At 41.6% G+C, this 22,710-nt stretch overlaps 1 protein-coding gene and 1 long non-coding RNA gene across 3 annotated transcripts in view; both read right to left on the bottom strand.

Moving 5' to 3' along the window:
* LOC120714632 (ephrin-A5b-like) overlaps positions 1-22,710 on the bottom strand; it is an 87,515-nt gene that overhangs the window by 38,934 nt on the left and 25,871 nt on the right. The window lies entirely within an intron of this gene.
* The window catches only part of LOC120714633, a 32,146-nt gene continuing 9,636 nt past the window's right edge, over positions 201-22,710 (bottom strand). The window contains exon 2 of the long non-coding RNA XR_005691450.1: positions 201-22,709. This is a non-coding gene — a long non-coding RNA (uncharacterized LOC120714633). The remainder of the gene's footprint in view (position 22,710) is intronic.

Genomic DNA, 22,710 nt, shown 5'->3' with positions numbered 1-22,710 from the left:
TTAATCCAAAGATTAATCTCTCCCATATTTTTTCCAGTAACGACAGACTAATAGGTCTTTCCTCTTTTAAAAAAAGACCTTTAAGATGACTAATTGTCTAAAGATTTTTTGGTTGACCAAAGAGCCTAATGATTAATTAGCTGAGCAATCAACTGAGCAGGAGCGGCCCATTTATTTAGTTCAAATGAACTCCTTTTTTCCCCCTTGCACGGATATCAACTACTGTTTTTGTAAGACAAAGGAACAATTCAGTCTAGCCACCGCTGCATTCAGATTAACTTGAGTGTTGCTAATGCTGGCAAAGTTCGCTGGCTTTGTGGCTGCAGTGGAGATGTCATCTCGCACATTCAACCTGTCCCATCGCAGGGCCAGGTCATCGCAGCCGAGAAGAGGTCTCGGTTTAACACCTACAGGTCACAGAGTGCACCTTCCTTCTGTCATTAGGCGCTTGCTGAGCCTAACCCAGGGAGAAACTCGAGCCCTGCCCTACAGGCAGCTAATCCACCTCAACAAAGCCTTTATGCTGCTCTGACAGCCTGAGCGATAATCATTCAGGTAATGCAAACTACTCCAACCTGAGCACTGTTCACACAGGTGGCTTCACTGAGTGCTCTGTGTGTTTGGGTGGGTGTGTTTTTGTGTGTGAGCCGAGGTCGAAGGAAGCACATTTGAGGAACCGCGTGTTTATCAAATGCCTGTGTTTGTGGTTGTATGTATGCACATATGACCTTTCCAGGTGTCAAACGCTCGGAGAGAAGTGTAGTATAGCTGTGCAGCCGAGGCTGCAGCCGTCACACGCAGGTCAACTGCTCTCACATGCATCTAAAGACTCAAATCCCCATAATCCCTCAAAACGACTGAGCTCAAGTCAGGAGTGATGGCAGGCACATGCAAAAAAATCCATCTTATTGATAAAACACGACAGTCTAGCTGTGCGATAAGCAACAGATTCATTAGTCTTGCATGTTTCTCATTGTTTAGCAGATCCCTATTAAAATTATAGGTCTGCTGATCAACCACATTACCTCCTCCTTTGGAAATTATCGCTCCTAGATAACAATAGAAAGACTTTACTGCTTGATCCTGGCAGACTTTAGGATCTGGTTAAGTAAGTTAATCCAAAACCAGACATGGGTTATGTTTTGGATATGTTAAAAAATGTTAATTTTTATTTAAAAGATTTAAAAAAAATAAAAATAAAAAATAAGACTGACCATGTTTCCTATTTCATTTCATTCGCGTGCAAGGTACAATTTCAATAATGAATCTTTTGCATTAATTTACACGTAAAATCACCCAATATAATTTATTTCGTTTCAATATTTGTTCTCCAAATTTATTATTTATCTTAGTTCTGAGAAAAACTCTTCAGAATTCTGTCTTTTTCTTTAAAAATCAGACTTTTCTTTTTCTCTGACCTTTGAGGCAAAAAGCCAGAATTATGAGTTTTCTCTCATAATTTTGAAAGAAAAAAAGCACAAACCCACAAATCTTTTTATTTATTTATTTTTTTAGTGGCCCCAATCCTCTTTCATCTCTCTCTGTTTTTCCTTTATGAGCTTTTTACGTTAAACCTTCTCAAAGCAGCTAGTTTCAGTTGAATTATTTCAGAGTTTGGGCATGACATGGGGCAAGGATGACACTTGAATTTAAAAGAACTATCACATAAATGAATTCCATCCTTGAGAAATAATAATTAAGATATTTAAGGACAAACAGTCAGCAAGGCAGCTGGTGTGACATGAAAACAAAGTGAAAGGCAAGCTGGTTGAGATTCTGGAAGTGACGCAGGTTAGCCAGAGGCAAACAAACTAAGGAAACAATAAGAATTGCCTTCAACGAGCAAGAGAGAGGGAGAGAGAAACACGCACACACCCACGGTGCCTGCTGCATTCCTGTGTGCCTCCTGGCTCTCGTCCCACCACACTTGTCACCGGACAGCGCAGGGCCCTGCAGTGTGTGCCCGGCTGGCCTGAAGAGGCTCTCACGGGCCTGTTAGCATGCAGATGGTGTCAAGTGACAAGAGCCGGAGCTGCAGGGACGCAGATGGAGGCTGGCGGCCGCTCCAGCCTCGAGATTCAGGAGCTTTGTTTCCAAGAAACAGCACAACTTCTCGGAGGGAAAACGACTTCTGTTCAGCTCAGAGCCGAGTGAAAAATCATGCCTTAGGATTGCTTGTTGTCAGCTAATCTGCTGCACTTATATCATCGTTGAGAATGTTGAATACTGTACATTTAAATCACTGCAACTTGCTGGATCTTTGAGCAAGTAACAGATACAACTGACATTTAAAAATGTCTAATAATAAAGCTGTGTGTCTTAAAAGTGTAGGGGCCTACACTGGTGACACTGGTATTACTACTGATAATTACTGTTAAGTACACTTTTAAACCCCCCAAATTTAAAAAGACTATGCTTTATCATTTTAAAATGTCTTCACAATAACAATAGAGTTGTGATAGTTGTCATAAATCCCACATTCAGGGTTTGACTGGAGTGTAGTATGTCTTGTTCTTCACAGCAGTAATAAAAATGTACTCACGCTGTATTACAACACTACAGACAGACACACGGTGACATCTGGGTGGACAAAGCTCGAGTCAGACAGACGGACACAGCGGTGGTGGTGGTGATGTGTGTGTTAGGGGGTCTTAATTGGGAGGAACAGCGTTGCTCTTTTCATCTCAGCAGCAGATGTGAAGCAGGTTTCAGACAGACTGCACATGAGGAGAATGTAAACGGCCTTTCTGACCTTTTTCACCTATCAGACCTGGATCTCGGGCTCTTCTCTTTTTTTTTCTTGATAAATTATTTTATTTAAAAAGGAGGGGTGATGTTTGGATATTTTTTTTGTCCTTCATTTTGTTTTGGCCCATCCAATCCTCATTTTTTCACTGTTTGAACAAAACAAACTGATTCAGCACGAGTTGTTATCACTTGGAGTGAGGCCATCACTAATGAGAGCTTCTTAGCTAAACGGCGTGTAAGAGAAAACAGCAACGGACTTCAGATAAGCCCTTAATTGGAAGTAGAACAAAAGAGATTTATTCTTTTTCACATATTTACAGCAGTTCACTTATATCAAAAGGAAATATCTTATCTACCCTGAACTGCTGGCAGTAGCAGGCATATTCAATCTTCTTCAGTCTCAAATAGGTTTGATGCCATGCTACTTGGCAGCTGCTTCCACTAGCAGATGAAACAGTACACCAGTCAGAGCGCTGAAGGCGAGAAAGGGGGGTATCATCTTTCTGCTATCGGGCTACCTAACAAAATCTTAGTACAAGTACAGTTCAGATCAATACAGCTGGACAGGCATGTTACAAGTCAGTTTACACTGAATAACCTGGGAACCATTAGGCTAATCTTCTTATGTAAGAAAATCAACAGTTCACACAGTGTGGGATCCACCTTTCTATTTATTGCTTGGTGACATTTTAAATCATGTGTTTCTGGTCACATTTATGTTGTTTTCAACTGGGTGGACTCAACCTTACATTAACCGTCCAATTTATATAGAAATATAGCCACAGTAACAGCTCACATACAGTGAACCCTAGTTTGTGGAGTTTGGCCTTAGGGTCAACAGACGATTTATCAGGGTTCAAGTGTAGCCAGTAGATTAAAGTTAAGATTTCCTTACCTGTGTGACAGCTACTGTTTATAAAGACGAATCACATGATTTTTGAGATTGGTAAACACAGTCCCTGTTTTCCCGTTCTGCTGATGTAACAGGAAAACAGGGACTGCATCCACTGTATTGCACTTCAGGCAACCAAAGCGAGCTCAAATGTGCTTTGCAAACAGAACTTGGACTGCTAATGAAACTAAAAATAAACAAAAAATATATATATATGCATGGCATACTTAAAAGAAAGTAAAACGGGAAAATTAAAAGATTTTTTTTACATCTAAAACCAAATACAGAGCACAGACCCATGGAAGTTATGACCTCTAATATGATTTGATTATTCGTGACACATTCTGGATGCAAGTTTTCGCATTTTTTCACATTCCTGAGTACTAATTTCCAGCTCTTGTTGCCTCGTACCTGAGCAGAGTTTTGTTTCTTTTAGTCCCATCTCATCAAAATTCTGATTTTACACTTGTGTAACTAAAGCGTAACTCATGTAACTCATATCAGAGACCCCAGTTTGAGGTGTTACACATTTTTACACTTCATTAGAATAAGAATAATTCATTATTATTAAAAACAACTTGGTTTGAGTTAAAAATGACACAACTATACTTATTTGAATGACACTATTTTTAAAGTTGTCCTGGCTGACAGGAAAAAAAGTGACATGATTGCCAAATTAGCTCATTGGATCGAACAGGTGACCCACGATGCAGAGCTGTTGCAGAGCCCCGGGTTTGAATCTGCCCCAGGATATTTTCTGAGTGCCTTTTCCCAGCTTTCGAGTTAACCGGCCTTTCTCAATAAAGGCTAAAAAGCTTATAAAAGCGTAAATAGTTTGCTTTTTGACCATTGACATTTCAGCACTGGATTCAAATGGAAAGTATGGAAAGCAGCTAAAGTTTCTTGGGTATTGGTATAACACTTAAAAGAAACCACTGGTATCATTGTGGTATCAAAGTCACATCACACACCTCAATATCAAACTTCCTCCTGAGACCAAAGTCAGAATTCTGGCACCTGTACTGGAGTGTTTCGCCTTCGTGCTAAAGTGCTATCCTCGCGCTCGTATGGTTTCCCCAGCTACAAGCAGACAAGAATCAGAGTAGGGTTTGGGGGATTCAAGGAGGAGCCAGAGACCCCACTGAAGGGTCACAAACCAGCTGTACTCACTTGGCTTCATATCAGTCAGAAGAAGGAACAGGAAGGGGAGGGCAGGAGGAAAAATTACACGAGATAATAAGCAAGGGAGTAGACATAATTGACTTTTTGTGGTTAATGTGCACAACACCTGTCAATTCTTGTCTTTTAATAAGTAAAAAAAAAACACACAGTTAGAGAGAAGTGAATATTTATATGCAAATGTAAATGTATACTCTGCACATTGAGTTTTTCTGTGCCCACATGAGATCCTATTTATGTTTTGCCATATGTTTTGGAATAAACTGTTGTCATAAGGTCCCCGTGGCGGCGTCATTAAAACAAATTCTTCTGCATTTAATGTTTCTCTGTAATGAATTGATTCTTGGTGATCATAAAAATGCTCCCTTGTCAAGCCGTTTGCATGCATTTAATGCAAATAAGATAGAAGATCACAGCACAGATGATTAAAACAGAGGAAACTAGTACATCTTAATAACTGCTAATGAATTTTCGACAGCTCTTTAATTCTGAAATTCCTTTCCGGCGTTGTTTCATCCTCTGTTTGTCTTCATAAAGAGGAATTTCCCCCATTTGGAATAAATATTCACCTCTGCGTTTCCTCTCTTTGCACCACTGATCTGACACCGGAGATGAGAACTCATACTCATATGCACACAACACACACACGCGCGCACACAAACACAAATACCCACACCCCTCCAGGCGTATCTGCTTCTTATTAACACCGCAATGAAGTTCATAGATGTATGCCTACAAAGGTGCGCACACACATCCCCACACATTTGCATTTGCACGCACACAATGAAGGCTTGCAAGCTGCAAATGAAGCATCTATCAGCGGAATCATTCAACACACGCATGCCCAAATGTTTGACACAATTTCTTTTTTTTTTCTTGTGCCTCTGACACACACATCACAGGGAGCTGCGTTCAATCACTCACTAACCAACACTCACAAACACTCATGGGCTCTGCCAGCTCTGCCTCTGGGCCCCCTTGTCATGACTGAAGCACTCAGAGCCTCGCCGTAAATGGATGAGAGCATCGGGGTGGCCTGGCGGTCAGCGGCACCGGTCCACAAATGACATGTCACAGATTCGGTGCCAGCGACGGACGATATGCGCATCTGTGGCTGCTTTAAGTGGATGGTGTTGACAGTAAACGCTGCACAATAGGATGATATTACAGTCGATGAGTTTTTAAATGGTCCCAAGTGGATCCCGAGCAAAGAGCGCCAGTGTTTGCTTCCACAGTCCTCTCTCTTCAGCACATGTACTGACCGCAGCGACCTTCAGACTAAGTAGGCACAAGTGGCACAACTTCATGCGCTTCCAAGGTGCGTTTGTAAACCTAAAGAGTTTACAAATCTTGCAACATGTGTATATTATAGAATATTTTTCCTTGCTTTAACACAGCCCGACACGACTCAGCTGGGTCAGTCAGTGCTGCCGTCTTTTGAACTCGTGAGAGAAACCTTGGCGCAGATAAATCTTGTGTTGCTGAAATTGCACAGCAACACTTATAAATTCTGCAAATGGTGTCAGCCACTAGTATATGTTGTAGGATCTATGAAAATTGAACTCAGAAGTATAAATTAAACATATGGCAGCTTGCAAAGAACCTCTTGGCCTCTAATTTAAAACAATCTTGTTGTCGCCTTAGAAAATGGTGTAGTCGGGGGGAGAACCATCTGAACCATCTTTAGTTTAATCCGAGAAGTGCCAGCTTTACTTTCCATTCGGGTGAAATTTGCCAGAATGCCAGGAACAAGTTAAGCCCCACTCCACCTCTGAGAATAAGGACTAGTGGCTGGTTTAAGGCAGAAGAAGAGGGGGACTGGTAATGGGTTGAAGGGTGCCTGGGAAAATGAGAGTCATGGAGGAGGAGATCTACTGGCCTCCAATGAGGCTCTAATCCGCCTCGGCTCAGGAGAAGGTGTCGGTGTAGAGAAGAGACCTGTCAACACCCAAAAACACCATGCTTTCCCCTCTCTTTATCCCTCTTTCCCTTTCCCTCTATCCCCAGCCTTACAACATTCCCACATTCTTCAGATAAAATGGCAGGTAGAGGAAGAGAAGGAATGGAGAAAGTTAAAGGGGCAGCTGTGGCTCGGGGCAGTGGTGGTGCATTGGGTAAAGCCCACCACTAAAGCACTGATAAGCGTATCTCCCTCCCTCATGTGTGCAAGACAAAACCCATTTGTTTCTCATCTGTTCCCCTGATTTAGGGCTGACAGGTCTGGGTGAGCTGTAGAGGACCAACGACAGACTGATAGAACAGAGGACAAAGAAAAAACAAGAGTGGAGGAGGAAAGCATGCTATTGACTTCACACTTGTTATTTAGTGTCTAATTTCTTGCATAATTTCTTGATTTCTGGAAATAGTTATTAGACATATACTGTTGGTTGGTTGAAGCAAGTAGCAAGCATGCCACCAATCTTTTAAACTTGATGATATCAACAGAAGTGCACATCAACCTGTTAGCAAATAGTTTAAAGCGTAGACCAGGGCAATTCATTTTACCAAGATCAGAAACTGGGACCGTTGTGGAGGGCCACACTGATATCGTGCAGACTAGAGTTCAGCTTATTGGCACAGCCCTCCACAACAGGCCCCTTGGGAAAGTTAATTGCCCACCTCTGGTATAGACAGAGCAAGATTAGACTTAATTTGGAGTGTGTTTCTATTCTCTTAGCCTACTATGTATAGTCCAATTTTCACTCTCCTGTTAGCCTCATTTTTGGTCATCCCAAAACTTCCAGTAAAGTCTAAGTTGCTAACTAGTAGCTAGCTAATTAGTTTTTTGTAGTTTTTCTGGTGAGCACCAGACTCAATTTATAGAATAGATGTTGTAGCTCTGGATCGTCACGCTGCCTAACAGTCGCCAATATAAAACTGTTGTGTTTCTGTCATACAGTAAATTATCTTGGTAAGTTACTATTGTTAGTGAACTGATTAAGACTCCTGCTTGGAACATTTATATTTGCACTTTTTTTGTTGAAAACATAGCAGCAAAATATCCACCTTAGAGTCAAATTTAACACACACCAAACCACTTTGAACCAGTGAGCTGTGCTTTTAGACGTCTTATCAACACCAAATTGCTCTGTGGGTTACTTTCAGGAAAACCAAAACAATGAGCTGAAAGGTGGTATTATTCTGTATAGACCTGGCCTGACTGATGATTCATTTTAGGTTCAGGACTATAAGCAACATCTGCCAGATTACATACTCATTTGTGTATCAATTATAACCATGTTCTATAACAATAACAATGCTATCCAAGCACATTTATGAAACATTGCAAACAATGAGCTTTGACCGCTTCCAGTAAAACTCTTGCAAAAACTGTATCTGCATGCGTTTTTCATCCAACAGCGTGCCCACCACAGTAGATGTGTTTCAGCTGTGACTGAAGCAGCTGTCGCAAATAGCAGGACATTATTCTAATAATTTACAGAAGCAAGGACTAACGAGGAGGAAAGACGTGCATGTGTGTGGTCCCGCATAGCTCAACTGGCAGAGCATGGCACCGCCGCCGCCAGGGTAGCGGAGGTGAGGAGGGGCTGGTGCTGCATTCCCAGTGGAGCCACCAGTGCTAAAAATGCATGCACGCATGGTACGGTGAGGCACTTCGGATGAAAGCGCTCGCTAAATGGCGCAGGAGAACAAAAGAGAAGAAGAGACAGGCGGAGAACTTGTCTGCTGTTAGTAAATGGACTCCTTCGCTCTCGCCGTGTTGTTCCCTTCATCCTGTTTTGTGTGAATGTAGGTCTCTCATCCCCCGTAATCCCTTCCCCAAACACCGATGAGTAAGTCCTGACACACAGCTACACTGCCAGGCTCGGTCCTGCCTGCCGGGGATTTACTACCTAAATAAATACGCCACATACACACAGAAGCGTGCACACACGCGTAAAAAAAATAAATTGAAGCAATAAATTTACACTGTCATCTGTTACTAGGACTGGAATATGGAAGAATCTGGCCCAAACGGTTTTGCAATTCCTCATAAACAACTCCAACTCCCAAGTCCTTTTCCCCAACTTATCTAAGAGTACTGAAATGGCAGATGTGGCCTTGGTTCTTGGATTGTATCAGCTCTGAAGCTAATAAGTATCTCAATAAAACCTTTTATTTAAGTCTTTAACATGAACTCATCAAGGTTAGCAGGGTAGCAAGCCTAACAGAGTGCTGACTTTTCACTTGAGGAACAACGTAGACCATTATGTCACATTAATTGCAGGATAATCTCTTGTTAAACTTTCATGCGTATCATATAAATATTTTAAGCCAGTAATTAGTTCTGCCTCTGGACTCCAAATACTTTGGAGCAAGCTTTGTGAAAAATAACACTAGTTAGCCTGGACCTGATTCAGTTTACAGATTATGGCCATTTATTAGGCTACCACAGAAAAATTGTAGTGTTTCTGCCTCCTTAACCAACAAAAGCTGATAACACACCAAGAAGTTCAAGTTATTTATAGCTTTAGTTTCTTCCACAGGATAAAAACTAAACCTAATTAGATTTGATAAGAGGATTGGGATTCGACTAGCGGAAACTGATGCTGACATATAAACCGCAATAATACAAAGAATATATTAAAAAGGCCACAAATCTGACCAGTCATTTGAATCCAGCTCATTTTTCCTGACAGATTTGGATGATCTGTCCCACAGAATAAAATTTCCAATACCAAAAACACATTACTCTCACAGATGAAATGGCTGCTGGCAGAAAAGGGAGAAAAAAAAGTGTATTTGCTCCAGCTTCCCTCAGCGTTTTGCAGGCTGCACCTGAGATGTCACACAATGTAATTAGCATTGGTCTCAGTGGGGATTTTTAGTAGTGCATCAGCTCAGTGCTGGTCCAGAGGCCGACATTAATTCTGGGGCGAGACCCAGTCTAAAACAAAGTTAAAATCTCATCTAAGACAATATAAAGTTTTATGTTCCTCCTAATGTGATACACAGAGGCAGAGAGAGGAATAGCTCCCAGGAGGTTCAGGCTTCCCTCGCAATCTCACTGGCTTCTTTCTGCACACCCTTTCCCCTCTAATGACCATGCCGCTTGCTGGCACATGGCCCGTGCCGATCTATAACCACCCATCTGGCCAGTATGTGCTTTTTTTGTGCGGGTTTGTGATAAGACTATGATAAATGTCACTGTGCATGAATACGTGTTTAAAGTTTTTCCAACACACCTGCTCCGCATACAGCCGCAGAACAGCCTGTTAGCTCCACTCAACACTTTGTATTGTGCTGTTAGCCAGCGTGGCATTGCTAATCCGTAGTAGCTGGGGTTAGCTGGAGGCTACGGCGCGTTTCTGAGAATGGGAGAGGAATGTGGCACAGATGTGTCTCGTGCTAACCTGTGTCACTGTATAAAACAAAGAGGAATTTGTTGTTTCATAGTCCATTTGCTCTGTGTGTGTTTGCCTTTGCTTGACTGCAATGTTATTTAACTACTCCTCTGATTTCCTGGTTAGCTGTTTGTTTTGCTGTGAAACGCCATAACGTTGTTTATGCTGCTTCAAATGCACCATATGTAGAGTCAGCCTGCAAGTTTTTCCAGTTTAAAATATCTTCATTTTAGATGTGTTGTCACTTGCATTTGCGTGACTTCAAAACACATTTTCCTGGTCAGTTACAGTACAGTACTGTTTATGGCCATTATTTTAATGTTCCTTGAGTTGAGCTTATTAATGTAAAAGTACAAAGTAGACTGCAGTAGAAAGTTCCTGCCTAACAGAGGCTCAAACTGTATGATCTCAACAAAATATCAGCTTTTGTTGCAATTCATCAACTCTGCACCACAACGTCATATTTAATATTTTAACAACCACCCACAACAAGAAATCTGGCACCTATCACAGCTGTCATAGGACGAGAGTCAGGGTACGCCCTGGACTGTTCCAGTCTGCCACAAGGCTAACAAAGACAGACGACCGTTCACGCTCATGCTCACACCTACGGTCAATTTACACCAAACAAACCTGCTTGTATCATAGTTGGGTATCATAGTTGCCTCACGAGAAGGCCCCAGGTTTGAATCCACTGGCTTTTAATTTATCTTAAGTTTGCTGTTCGCTGCTCAGTGAGACGGCACAACTCGAACGCATCATGAGTCACTCGGATGAGTTATGGGCGAGCTTGAACATCACAGTGAGATTAAACTCATCTGACTCCTCTGAAAAATAAATAATAGCGTATTGTTTGTCACCTTTGTCTGATGTGCCGATCACAACTGAAAGGAAACAGAAGCCCACCCTCAGAGGCTAGAAAGCTCTGTTTCCCCAGTTCCGGTCGCAAGCCTGGATAAATGTTAGCGTTGCAACAGGAAGGGCCCCCGGAATATGTGGATCCGACCACTGTGGTAACCACCTTGGGCACAAACGGAGCACCTGAAAGTGTCTGCCTACTTTATTACAACATGAATACATAGAGTAGTTTGCTATTAATAAATTTTCCTCAAACAGCTATAATACTGAGCCCATACTGTCACTAAGAACGGTAAGTTACCGTATTTTCACAGCCATTTATTAGAGTGTATTATTAATGTTCTAATTTGCAATGAAATTCGTGATTGAAACTTTACTTTCAGCTACTGTCCAATAATACATTTCAAAAGATAAAACCGTGGCAACGGTTATTAGCTATGTACTGCATTTATGTTTAAATTGAGGTTAAAAATGATGATGAGCTGACACAGCGACCCACTCAGGCTCTCGAGAAGAACAACAAAACTCTGAATAATTTTGTTTCTGCATTTTGTTTCTCGTCACCTGCAAACGTAATCAGATGCGTTACGGGTATTTAGGATTTATTCCATGACTTAAGGGTAACACGCTGTGTTCAATGTGAGGACATGACTCACAACACCAGAGCGTCATGGTGTTCTCTGTAAGCCCACTCACCATTGGGCGTGACCGTGGGCTGATATGTGACAATGTCACCCTAACATAAGGCAATGATGTAGAAAAACAGCAGTTTTATCACGTTTGGCATATGCTTGACTATTTCTTCGGTCTGCACGGCACATTTGGTGTGCGCGCCAACGGCATTAAATGACACGATGCTGCGTGACACGGCTGGTGTGTGTCGCCCTTTAGGTATTGGCATTCTGTGTAAATCTTGCAGGAGCTGCAGTTGTTGAACGCTGACAAAATCTTTGCGTTTCTTCTTTTGAATACTAACACAACTGTTGTTTCATTTTTATTTTTTCATGTTAAAAATGACAGGATGGTAAAGTGGGTTCAACCCACCCTCTTACAGTACCATGAGGTATGAATATGCTTCAGTTTTTCTTTCTTTTTTTGGACAGATTGCTTTAAGAAATCACATTCACGATGCTACTGAACACGTGAAAACTTCGGGTGATAGTGGGACTATAATATGGGCCCAATGTTTTTAGCGTTCAGGACACTAATGTAGCTTTTGCAGCTCCAGCAACCCTCCTTACATAAGCGGCCAACCTTCGGCTCTCACAGCTTTCCAAGAAGAAAACGCACAAACAACTTTAGCAGGAAGACAATGAGGCCATAACTCTTCCCCCCTGAAAGGATGGTTATTATGACAGCAGGCCCATTAGCTAAATGGAGAAAGAGCCTGTACAGCATGTAGCTCAGGCTATATAAATCTAGATCTCTCACCCTGACCTCTAGCAGTCACTCCCTAAAGGAGTCAACCTGGGATAATTCCAGCCACCCCGTGCTGGCGTTTCCTGGGTCAGGTCACCGTAAATCTCACTCTGATCAGGACCAAGTGACACCCGGGAACGTCCCTTTTCTCCACTGTAACACGGTGTCAGTGGTTATGAAGTATGCGAAGGTCTTTGTCGTAACCGAAAAGTGCTTAGATGGGCAGCTGGTGGTCAGGAAGCGATCGGAGTCACGTGTCCTCATTTTTAAATTTTTCCACTCAGGATATTTATGTGTCTCTCGGAAGGCCTTCAGCAACGAAGGAGAAAGGAATTAACTGTGGCTAATAGCCATGTTAGCTAACGAGTCACACGTGCGTGGAGGTTACAGAATGACTTCCCCTCCATGCTTTAAAACAGATGAGGCCTGCGACCGCATAGTCGCACTGCAAAAAACAGGACATAAATTAAGGCCTTCTCCTCCGGTGGAGAAATGATGGGCGAAAATAACAGCCTTAAATCAAACAGTCGAGCAGACTTCACCGAGCCCTGGGAAACTAGACCTCAAAAATCGTCAAATAAATGGCATAGAGATTCATACCAAAGACGCAAGCCCGAAGGTCACGAACAACACATCCCAGCACAGTGATGACAAGAGAAGCCGATGTGATCGATTAAAAAAACATGGAGTTCAGAGGAGAAAGCAGCACGAACAACATGTGCTCTGATGTATTTAATATAATCAGGCAGCAGTCTGCTTTTAAACTTTATTAACATAGAAGATGTTTGCTGTGCACTTGAGAACACGGATTTTTTATTTGCTCAAAAAGCAGACTTTTAACTAAACAGTGATTGATTTTAAAATTTCTCAAATATTATCCACACACTTAAATCACTATTTTAAATGTATAATGTAGACAGCGAGGCTACAGTCTTGGCTGTTCATGTCGCAATAAACCTTGTTGCCATTATGCTTTACACTTGGTCTCATTTCTTTACTAATAGAAGCAATAATGTGATATTTTAAAACTAACAGACACAGACAAAAGAGAAGGATTATGTAGCTGCGGGGACACTAGTGGTTTGTTAACGTAGCTTTGAGAGAAATATAGTTCGACTGAGCTTCAGTTTGACCAATTTAATAGCAGGTTTTGTGTTGCTGTAGACTGTGTGAAAATATAGACTGAGAATTAGAAATTGAGAAAAACATTTGGTAACAGATATATGTTAAGATAATTAGCTATGCGATCAAGTTGCTCATGCTAATTAGCCACGCAGTGCTGAAATTGTTAAAAGTTCAAGTGTGCTAATAGTGGTGAAAAGCTACTTTTTTTTTTCTTTTTTCATTTTCATTATCTAATGATGATTAAGTCATGCATATGGAAAAGGAAAAAAACACCTAAAAGGTGATGTGCCAGTAAATGTTACAATATTTCTCTCTCTCTATGTATGTGTGTGTGTTTATTTATATCATTCATAGATAGATAGATAGATAGATAGATAGATAGATAGATAATTTTTAGGGGTCCAAAATTCCAATAATAAATGTAAGAGTTTTAAATATTTAAAGATGTAATATGAGAAAAAAAAAGACAATAAAGTTGGTGTTCCAAGTCAAACTAATGTAAATTATCTAGACGACGAAGATTTTTTAGAAACAAACATGTTAGAGTTGATTATTTTAAAATTGTCATTTGAGCAAAGTCACATGCTTTTATTGTTTCTATGTGTCCTAATATGGTTGTCATTGTGCAGACGATTAGAAGATTTATTTTCAGCTTTAGAAAATTTCCATTGCCTGTATGTGTGCTGATTAAAATGTTTCCATAATAGAATGCAGCTTTGAACAATGCATAAGATGTAGTAAGCTGTTTAGTTGGTATAATTTTCCATTGCACACAGGAAACCACAAGTTCCTGTTTTCTATAAGTTTAGCATTATTGAGATTATTGACTCTAACATTGTGCAAGCAAGGTGAATGCAGGGTTTCCTAGAGATAAGACAGGAAATAAAGACAGCCTTCACGTCGCCTGTACAGGAGCAGCATGAGGCGGATGTTAGCAGGGCAGCAGCTTCAGTGTTGCATGTTTCCGCACAGGGTGCGTTCAGGCGCAGTATTGAGCTGTAAATCACTTGCTTTCTGGCAGCGTTCAATCGCTGCATTTACACACACGCTCAGTAAACAGCAAAGCAAGCTAACTCTCACACCATTTGTAGCACAGCACAGGTAAGCATGGCTTAAAAATCCATTACCACCACAGGCTCTCCTCTCTAAGTGACCACAGGTCAGTGATGGGGCCTTCCCACTCGGTCCACAACATCGACATCCAGAGATTCATCGATATCAGCTGCCGGGATGCGTCACTACACACTGGCGGCCATCCTCTCCCATCAAAGAGTGTCACTGATGGATGTATTGAACTGTTTTAGAGCATTTCCTCTGATCTGCTTTGTTTGGGTGTGTGCGCGTGTCTGTATTGACGATCTCAAGAGCAGAAAGGGAGGATGGGATGTAGGAGGTTGAAGAGACGCAGCGATAAGGTCAGGCCCCCTCACATCTCTGTGTGCTGATAAAGCAGGACGTACTCACACACACTCAAAGAGCTATACCAGAACATCAAAGAATGATAACACACCTCAGTGTTATCTTCATGTTGCTTTGTCTTCCAGTACACCACCACACATACTCCTGTATTTTATTATTTCTTTTTTTCTAGTGGAGACAGGCGGCATGGAGCTTCAACACGGTGAATCCATCTTAAAGTGTTTACAGGAGATCAAATGCACGCTTTATCCTCCTGAAAAGTTTTGCTCGACAACGAGATTTTTATCAAGTCACAACTGCAGAATTATACTGATTACTGATATCAGCACAAAAACAAGATAGGGGTGTTAACTCCTCCTCCCATCTATCTAGCTCCTGCGGTGCCGTCTCATGCATCACCAGAATGGGCTGTTTGAAGGCTTTTTTTCTCCCTTTTCCTTTTGAGGATGTCATCTTTCAAAAATACCAAACTTGGAGACACATGGTTTATCACTAAAACAACACTTCATGTGGCAAAGTGACACGGTTGTAATTTGGAGCCCTTTTTATCAGGGGAATATCAAATGATCTTCATCCCAACAGGATATCTTATTTGCAAATAAACTTTGAGAAATGAAAAGAAATGCATGAAAGAAACTCCACTAAGTCAGACAGTTTGTCTCCATGGTGTAAAACCTGGCAGCTCAAACACCGACAAGGTAAACTGAAAATCCTTGGGCATTGTGACAATAGCCAAGTCCAGACAATAGTCTTATCCCTCATCCAGTACAAAGCCCATTCAGTCAGCTCTTTCATCTGCGCAAACAGGGCAGGGGGGAACAGAAAACATTAGATTAAGTCAAAGTTAATCTTCCAACAGTTTGAACTCGCCGAGCTTTGTTTTCGAGGGAAACTATCGAACAAAAATGTCTCTTCTGTTTTGTAACCTGGCATCCCTGGGTGATGGGAATGCATTTTTATACAATTTCATATCAAAGGCTTGAATTCGTCTCCTCTTTTCAGGTGTTGTTGTTTTTTTTTATTTTGCATTTCATACACTTGGGGAGTGTATTTAACACTGCAGCCAAAAAAGAAGGTGAAAATAAAAATGAATATTATTAGTATTGAACCCCTGACTTGAACAACACAAAGATTTTGCACTTATTCTTGCTGAAGATAAAAGTTCAGCATCTGTTTGAGGCTGTACTAAAAGTCAGCAAAGTCCTCCTGAGAATTTCCAGCTAAAGTGATTTTTAATTCTCAGTGTCAAGTTTAAAACTTTAAAACTCATCAAACCTGTTTACTTATCGCCACTGACTTAGAGGATACTATCTTTTAACTAGCTTTGATGAAAAAACCCAAATGCAAGCGTTATCTGAGCAACTCATGCATGTTCTCAAATAAAAGTCAGGCGAGACCTTCGGGTACATTGGGGAAACCAGACCCTGGAGCTGCACGATAAAAAGAGACAGTGGCCTCAGACCCGTTGATAAGGGCATAAAGTTAGTTATTAAAGTGCATAAAGTAAACAGGCAGGCTGAACTTGACTCCTCGAGGCCCCGGCTGGCACACAGGGCAGCAGCGCCACCCGATCCTGGAGCCGCGGGGCCTCGCAGCTGTAAATCAAGCTGCATCCAAGACGCTGAGCTCGCCGGGTGAGGCAAAGACGAGACCGCAACCAGACAGACGGGAACGCTGATGTGTGTCTCTGATAACACACACACTACTATAGGGGACACACAGAGATCTACATTTCCCTCGGTGTTCCCACTCGGCTCACAATAGAGCCCCACACAACAGCCGAACAAGAGGAGATCACAGAACGACTGACATAGTTGTGTACACACTAATTAGGCACACTGGCGCAACCACAATGGGCTTTTTCATGGCCTCCATGCACAAATCATACACACTCTCTCTTTCACGCACACACACACAGGATGGGTTTCAGGATTGGGATCTCTGCCATGTTTGCTGTGATACCCCCTTTGATCTGGGGTGAGAAGTTCTCTGCCCCCGATAATTAAAAAAAAAAGAGAGAAAGAGACGAGACAGGCGTGTTTTTCAGGAGGTGGCAGCGTTTGCTGGGAGTGTTTGACAGTCGCAGTGTGAACGGAGGATGCTGTGTTTTGTTCCGGCTCTGTATGAACAGGCGTTTTGTTTGCCAGATGACATTTAGACAATGGCTGAGGGACGGGTGGAGGCGGGGGGGGGGAGGCCATCGTTTGAGTGACACCCGAAGTTTTTGTGGACTCATGAAGAACAGAGGTTCAGCGGGTCAAGACCGACTGACCTCTGCTGACATCGAGGCGCAAAATAACACGAGCAAAGTGGAACCAATAATGCACTGATGTTGGTTTTCCTCTTAATGCCTTGTCATTTGATCTCAACATCATGCTACCATCAATCATTTCCTGCTGTCACTGCAGTTCTTACTAATGTAGCTCTTCAGATTTAAAGGTTATATATACATGAGATTGTGAACATTAGCAGCAAACAACTATTTGTTTAGTGAACACTTAATGGATTAATGGCCTCCTTAGCTGCGAATGAAGTCACACTCTCTGTGCACGTTGTAATCGGAGCTTCTCTGTTCTGTACTGGTAGTCAGTGGAGCTTCATGTGCATGCTAGTTCATGTAAATCCCTCCTTTTGAAATTTCTGGACCTATATTTATTCATAATGAAACTAAGCAGTGGCCTCAGATGATCAGATGGTGACCCCTAAAATAGCTGATTTCTTCTTCTGTTTCACCCCAACATGCTCATCCTGGTTTATAGAAGGTATCGCCACATAGGCTGGGATGAGTCCAATAATTTCTCCCTAGTCAAGCAAATTATCCCAGCTGGTGTGAAAAGGTAAGAGTTCTAAAACAAACAAAAAAAATCCGTGTCTCATTTAACTCATCCACATCCCGTTCTGACGCCTTGCTGCGAAGAACTTCTTTGGATTCAGGGGTAAGAGGAAACGTACATGCCAGCAAGCTTTTAACACAGCTGCACCACTGCAGGGACATGCCACAAAATTTACACTACACAACCACATGAAAAATCAGCACAAAATACAGTGTGAACAAAAGTGCCGGTAGATGTCTTCAATCCCCAATAGGAGCCAGATATCGTGAAGACAGTGCAGAAGAAAAGAATAAATTCTCTACAAACTGGGCGACACAAATCTCGACTAAAAGTAACAAATTTGTGCTCGTCGTTCTATCTGAACGTGTTTCACATTAACAGCAGCATCTGTGCAGATTGACTAATGGTCATACAAAGAAATATGACATCAACAAAACCGCCCATGGTCCAAACACGATGCATTCACGCCGAGAATCTGACACTTGCGCTTGAACAGGAGTCTGTCTCCGGCTGGGTGTGCGGAGCGACTTCCTGTGGGCTGTTTGCCTTCTTATCTCTGAGCCAGAGGCTGATCACACACAAGATCATTAAACACACGTGTGCAAACACGCATGTACCTCTGATCAGATCGGGCTTGTTATGTCGCCATTACTCGCCGCAGGTGTTGACTCGGGCAGAAACGATATCAACATATCAACAAACGCACTTCAGAGTCGAGAGCCATCAAACACATGCGCATCGAGAGGCCGAGCAGCATGGGTGAAGAGGCGGCAGACGTGAGATTAGGTCGTGATTCGGTGCACATGGCGGGACCCTGGACTCTGCTGAGAGAGTCTCAGAAAAGCTAAAGATCTGAGTGGATTCAATCTGCTCTGCTCTCCTCAGGTGGTGCTTTACCTGTGTCCACCCCTCCGCCTTTGTCTCCCCTACCACCATCTTCTATTTTTCTTCCTCTATGCTTGTTTTCACAGTCACTGCTTCTGCACAAAAAACTTGTCAAGAGAAACAAATTAAAGGTCCAGTGAAATGGCATTATTAAGATGAAGCACATTTCATAAAGATGGATTTCAATGCATATCTATTTCTTGCACTTTTATATTAACAACAGAGAGCACTGCTATGAATGGCTACATACAGCCTGGCTGGAATTATACAACAACTTATGATTATTACTAATATTCACACGTGATGTGAATAATTTTCCAACAGGATGTTATATTGAGCATTAAAACACCTTAATTGGGACGTATTGTTTCTATACTTGAGTAGCTCCTAATATAATGGAGTAGCAGTAGAGTAGTATTTGATTTAAAGTTCAAAAATGTCCTTATATCTTACACTGGGCCTTCATGCAGCCCTTCAGTTCCCCTGTCTAAACAAGATGTTTTAGCTTTTCTCCCTTTAAGTCAACTTTCTTTGCACTGGCTGTCCACAGAGGCTGAGCTGTGTGCTTGAGATGACCATATTAGAGATATCCAGTCTCTTTGACATCACATAGATCCAAGAGTAGAAAAAACTCTCTTACATCAAGTGGTTAGAGCAGCCTGAAGCCTGAAGAGCTTTTGGTTCCCACGGTCCTCATTATTTTAAACGTTTTTTAACAGGAGAATCCACCATTTTAACAGTTTATATATAGCCTGAGTCCTGGGCAGAGTACAACACTCCATATTGCTACCAATAGTTGCTTTGTTGCTATTGGTGTAAATGGGAAACACATTGCTATGGTCCTACAGGGACCTTTTGCCATTTAAACCAATGGATTATTAGACAGGTAATGTGATTTGGTCATCCTGATCGCCAATTTTGGAATAGTTAGGGATGACGACAATCTGCATTAGATGTAGACAACAGCCAAGATTTTTGCAAATGATGGGTTTCCATATTTAATCAGAGTTATAGCCATCAGTCAGATTTTTGAATGCTTTGTTCACATTACGAGGAAAAGAGCGATGGAGGGAGGTTCAATCTCAAAAAGATGTCTGCCAATGATTCAATTCCTGTCGTGATTTGTATATGATGGAAAGAACAGGAAGTCCTGGCCTAGATATCTGCTGGCTACACCAGAGGCTTGAGAATATTAATCACTCTTCCTGGAGGATAAATCACCAGATGATAGCCGATAAGTTTCCAGACATATGGTTTCCTATCCTAAAGTCAAATGTCTGTAGGATTAGGCCAGACCGAGCAGAAAATTTTGCTTATATGTGGAGTTTGTTGGGATTTTGGCCAGCCACATTAAGGGTGTCAACCTTGGATTGTGTTTCAGTATCAAAATAATTAATTGCATCAGATTCGTAGCAGTTGGTCCTTTGGTGTGGCCATTTTTTGACTATTCCAAACTATTTACTTGACATAAAAAACATTAATGCAGTCCATCAGGGGTACAGGGAGGCTGTCATAGCGCCCTGGTATGGGTGTTATCCCGCCGTTTTAAACACCTCATCAAGTCGGCCTTACACCTCCACTAGAAATAGCCGCTTTCCATAGACAAGTAAATATAATAAATAGTCGCGCCTCTCTCTGTCTCCACTGTCTGTCTTGAGAGAAAATGTCTGGACTATCAGCTGCTTAAGGGCAGAGCTTAAAGGGAATCACATGTTTGGCCTGACATGAGAACATTCTGTCAAATGATGAGAAAGAAAAAGACTGAGAAATAATTGTGAGAGGAGAGGAGTGACTGGTTTCACTGGGTGCCTTCCAGCCTGAGTCTGACTTCCAGCTCCTTAAGCTCTGACCAGCTATATGGGGTAAAGAGAAACAGATTTTTACGGGAGGTTTTACTGCATGTAAAATATTAGGTGTTGATAAGGCGCTCTGCGGTTGCAAACCTGAGAAAAGAGAAAAGAGCCCCGATTCATTTTTTTGAAGTAGTTTTCCCATCAATTTCACTTGAGTCTGTAAAAGGTCCATTAAGGCGAGTCGAGTAAAACAGCGACAGAGGGCAACCTGACATCCATCACTTCTGCTGCAGCTTCAGAGCCCAGCAAACCCACACCCCTAAAAAACCCAGTGAAAGAAGGCTGGTGCAGTTGTGTGTGTTGGTGCATGCACAAGCGCAGCGCCTTCTTTTGTGTACAATCCTATCAATGTCACAAAGGTTACGCTCCCTCAAGATAACCCATGGAGATCGCTGTGGACTCCGGCTGATTTTTTTTCACTCCTCTCTTTTTGTGATTAGGTGTCAGCAGAATTTCCTTGGTGTGCAGACGACGGCTTTCATGTCGGGTGTTTCTCATGGTCTCATGGCCTATCAAGCCGCCCATTCAAATGCCTTGCAAAGAGGTTCCAAAGCAAGGTACACAATGTCTGTTTGTAGTCTGCTCGCACAAGCACAAATCCATATTTATATGAGCAATTCACACTCTGCACTTTTTGATGTTGGCTGACAGCAGTCTAGTGCCAAAAATGCTAAAGGTGTGTTTACATAAATAATCACATAACTAAAATAAAAAGTTTAATTTAAAAGCCTGAGAAAAATTCTGTATTAAAAAAATGTGGAAAAAAATGATCAAATCACAATCACATTGTCTTAAAGCCCAAAGCCCTCCGGGATCCTCTGATTGAAAACATATCTACATATTTCTAGGACGAGGAATGTAGCGAGAAAACTTTTGAGTAGGCACAGATGTGGCAGCACTGGCAGAAGGCTGCTTGGCACGAATAGTCTCTGGAAATTGGGATTTGTTCCTGAGCCACTACTTGGGTGGACTGCGGTTTAGCTGGTGCTTCTTTTTTTTCTTTTCTTTTCTTTTTTGCATAAACTTGTCATTTAGTCTAGTAAACATCTGGAAAAGTCCAAAAGCGCTGCCGGGGATCCTGAAACCGGGTTCAGGATCCTTCATGCCTTCAGCTTCACTTGTTTAAAGAGCATTTCATTTAAACACTATAGCACCGGCTGTTTTTTAATGCTAACAAAAAATCAATGTTGTTCCAAAATTGCAGATCATTAAAATTATTAAATAAAAAAAGTCTTAATTTGTGAAATTTTTTTTTGAAATAAACAATCTGAGTTTAGAAAACCACATTAGCAATGGCTACAGGTTTATCAATTACAGTTTCCACCCTATAATAATAATAATAATAATAATAATAATAATAATAAGGGTAAAAGTTTCATCATAAAGGACAAAAAGGCTGTTAAAATAAGGGCTAATACTATAAGTCAGCTTCATGGTGCATTCACAGTGTATTAAATGTGCTTTACAGTGGGACATAACTGGAATGAAATGACACCATGCCTATTTGGTCAGTGGTTTTCAAAGTGGGGTCCTGGGACCCTCAGGGGTGTGTGGGTCAGGGCTCTATAGGCGTGAGGTCCCCAACATAACATGCTATAACTTTAAACAACTGATATCATATTAAAATGGTTACTTTTCACCAATAAGAATACTGTGCCCTTCACTCTGTCTGTCAACCAACAGAAATGCTTCAATTATTATTTTAAACAAATGATGCAGTTTAACTTCGTTTCAATACAGAAGATGAAACTGATGTGCTGAACAGATTTACAGCTATTGCCAATTTCCAACCCTTGTGCCTAGTTTGGCTTTGGACCGTCACAATATAGGAATAAACGTCATCTAAGAGAGCAAATGGAAGCATATGCCTTAATGGTGTTTGAAAGACATGTAGCCTGCTGTTTTTAAACCTCTTATCGCTTGTGTTATTTACATGCTATATGTATATGTTTACCTTTAACCAGCTGATCCAGTCATAGCCAACTCTTTAGCATCCTAGCAACAAAGCATCAAAAATCTTTCCTGGCTTCATCCAATAAGATCCCTGTGTGCTGCCAAAAAATACAGCAGCATCATCTGTTGCTCCTTTTGTTTCCGTAAGAAGTTGATTTACACCTCTAAGTTTTATGTTGGAGACCATCATATTGCACGCC

Source organism: Simochromis diagramma, unplaced genomic scaffold (genome assembly GCF_900408965.1).
Source record: "Simochromis diagramma unplaced genomic scaffold, fSimDia1.1 OVJJ01000596.1, whole genome shotgun sequence".
Lineage (NCBI taxonomy): Eukaryota > Metazoa > Chordata > Actinopteri > Cichliformes > Cichlidae > Simochromis > Simochromis diagramma.
Note: the sequence above shows the minus strand (reverse complement) of the source record. Positions and strands in the feature narration are given on the sequence as shown.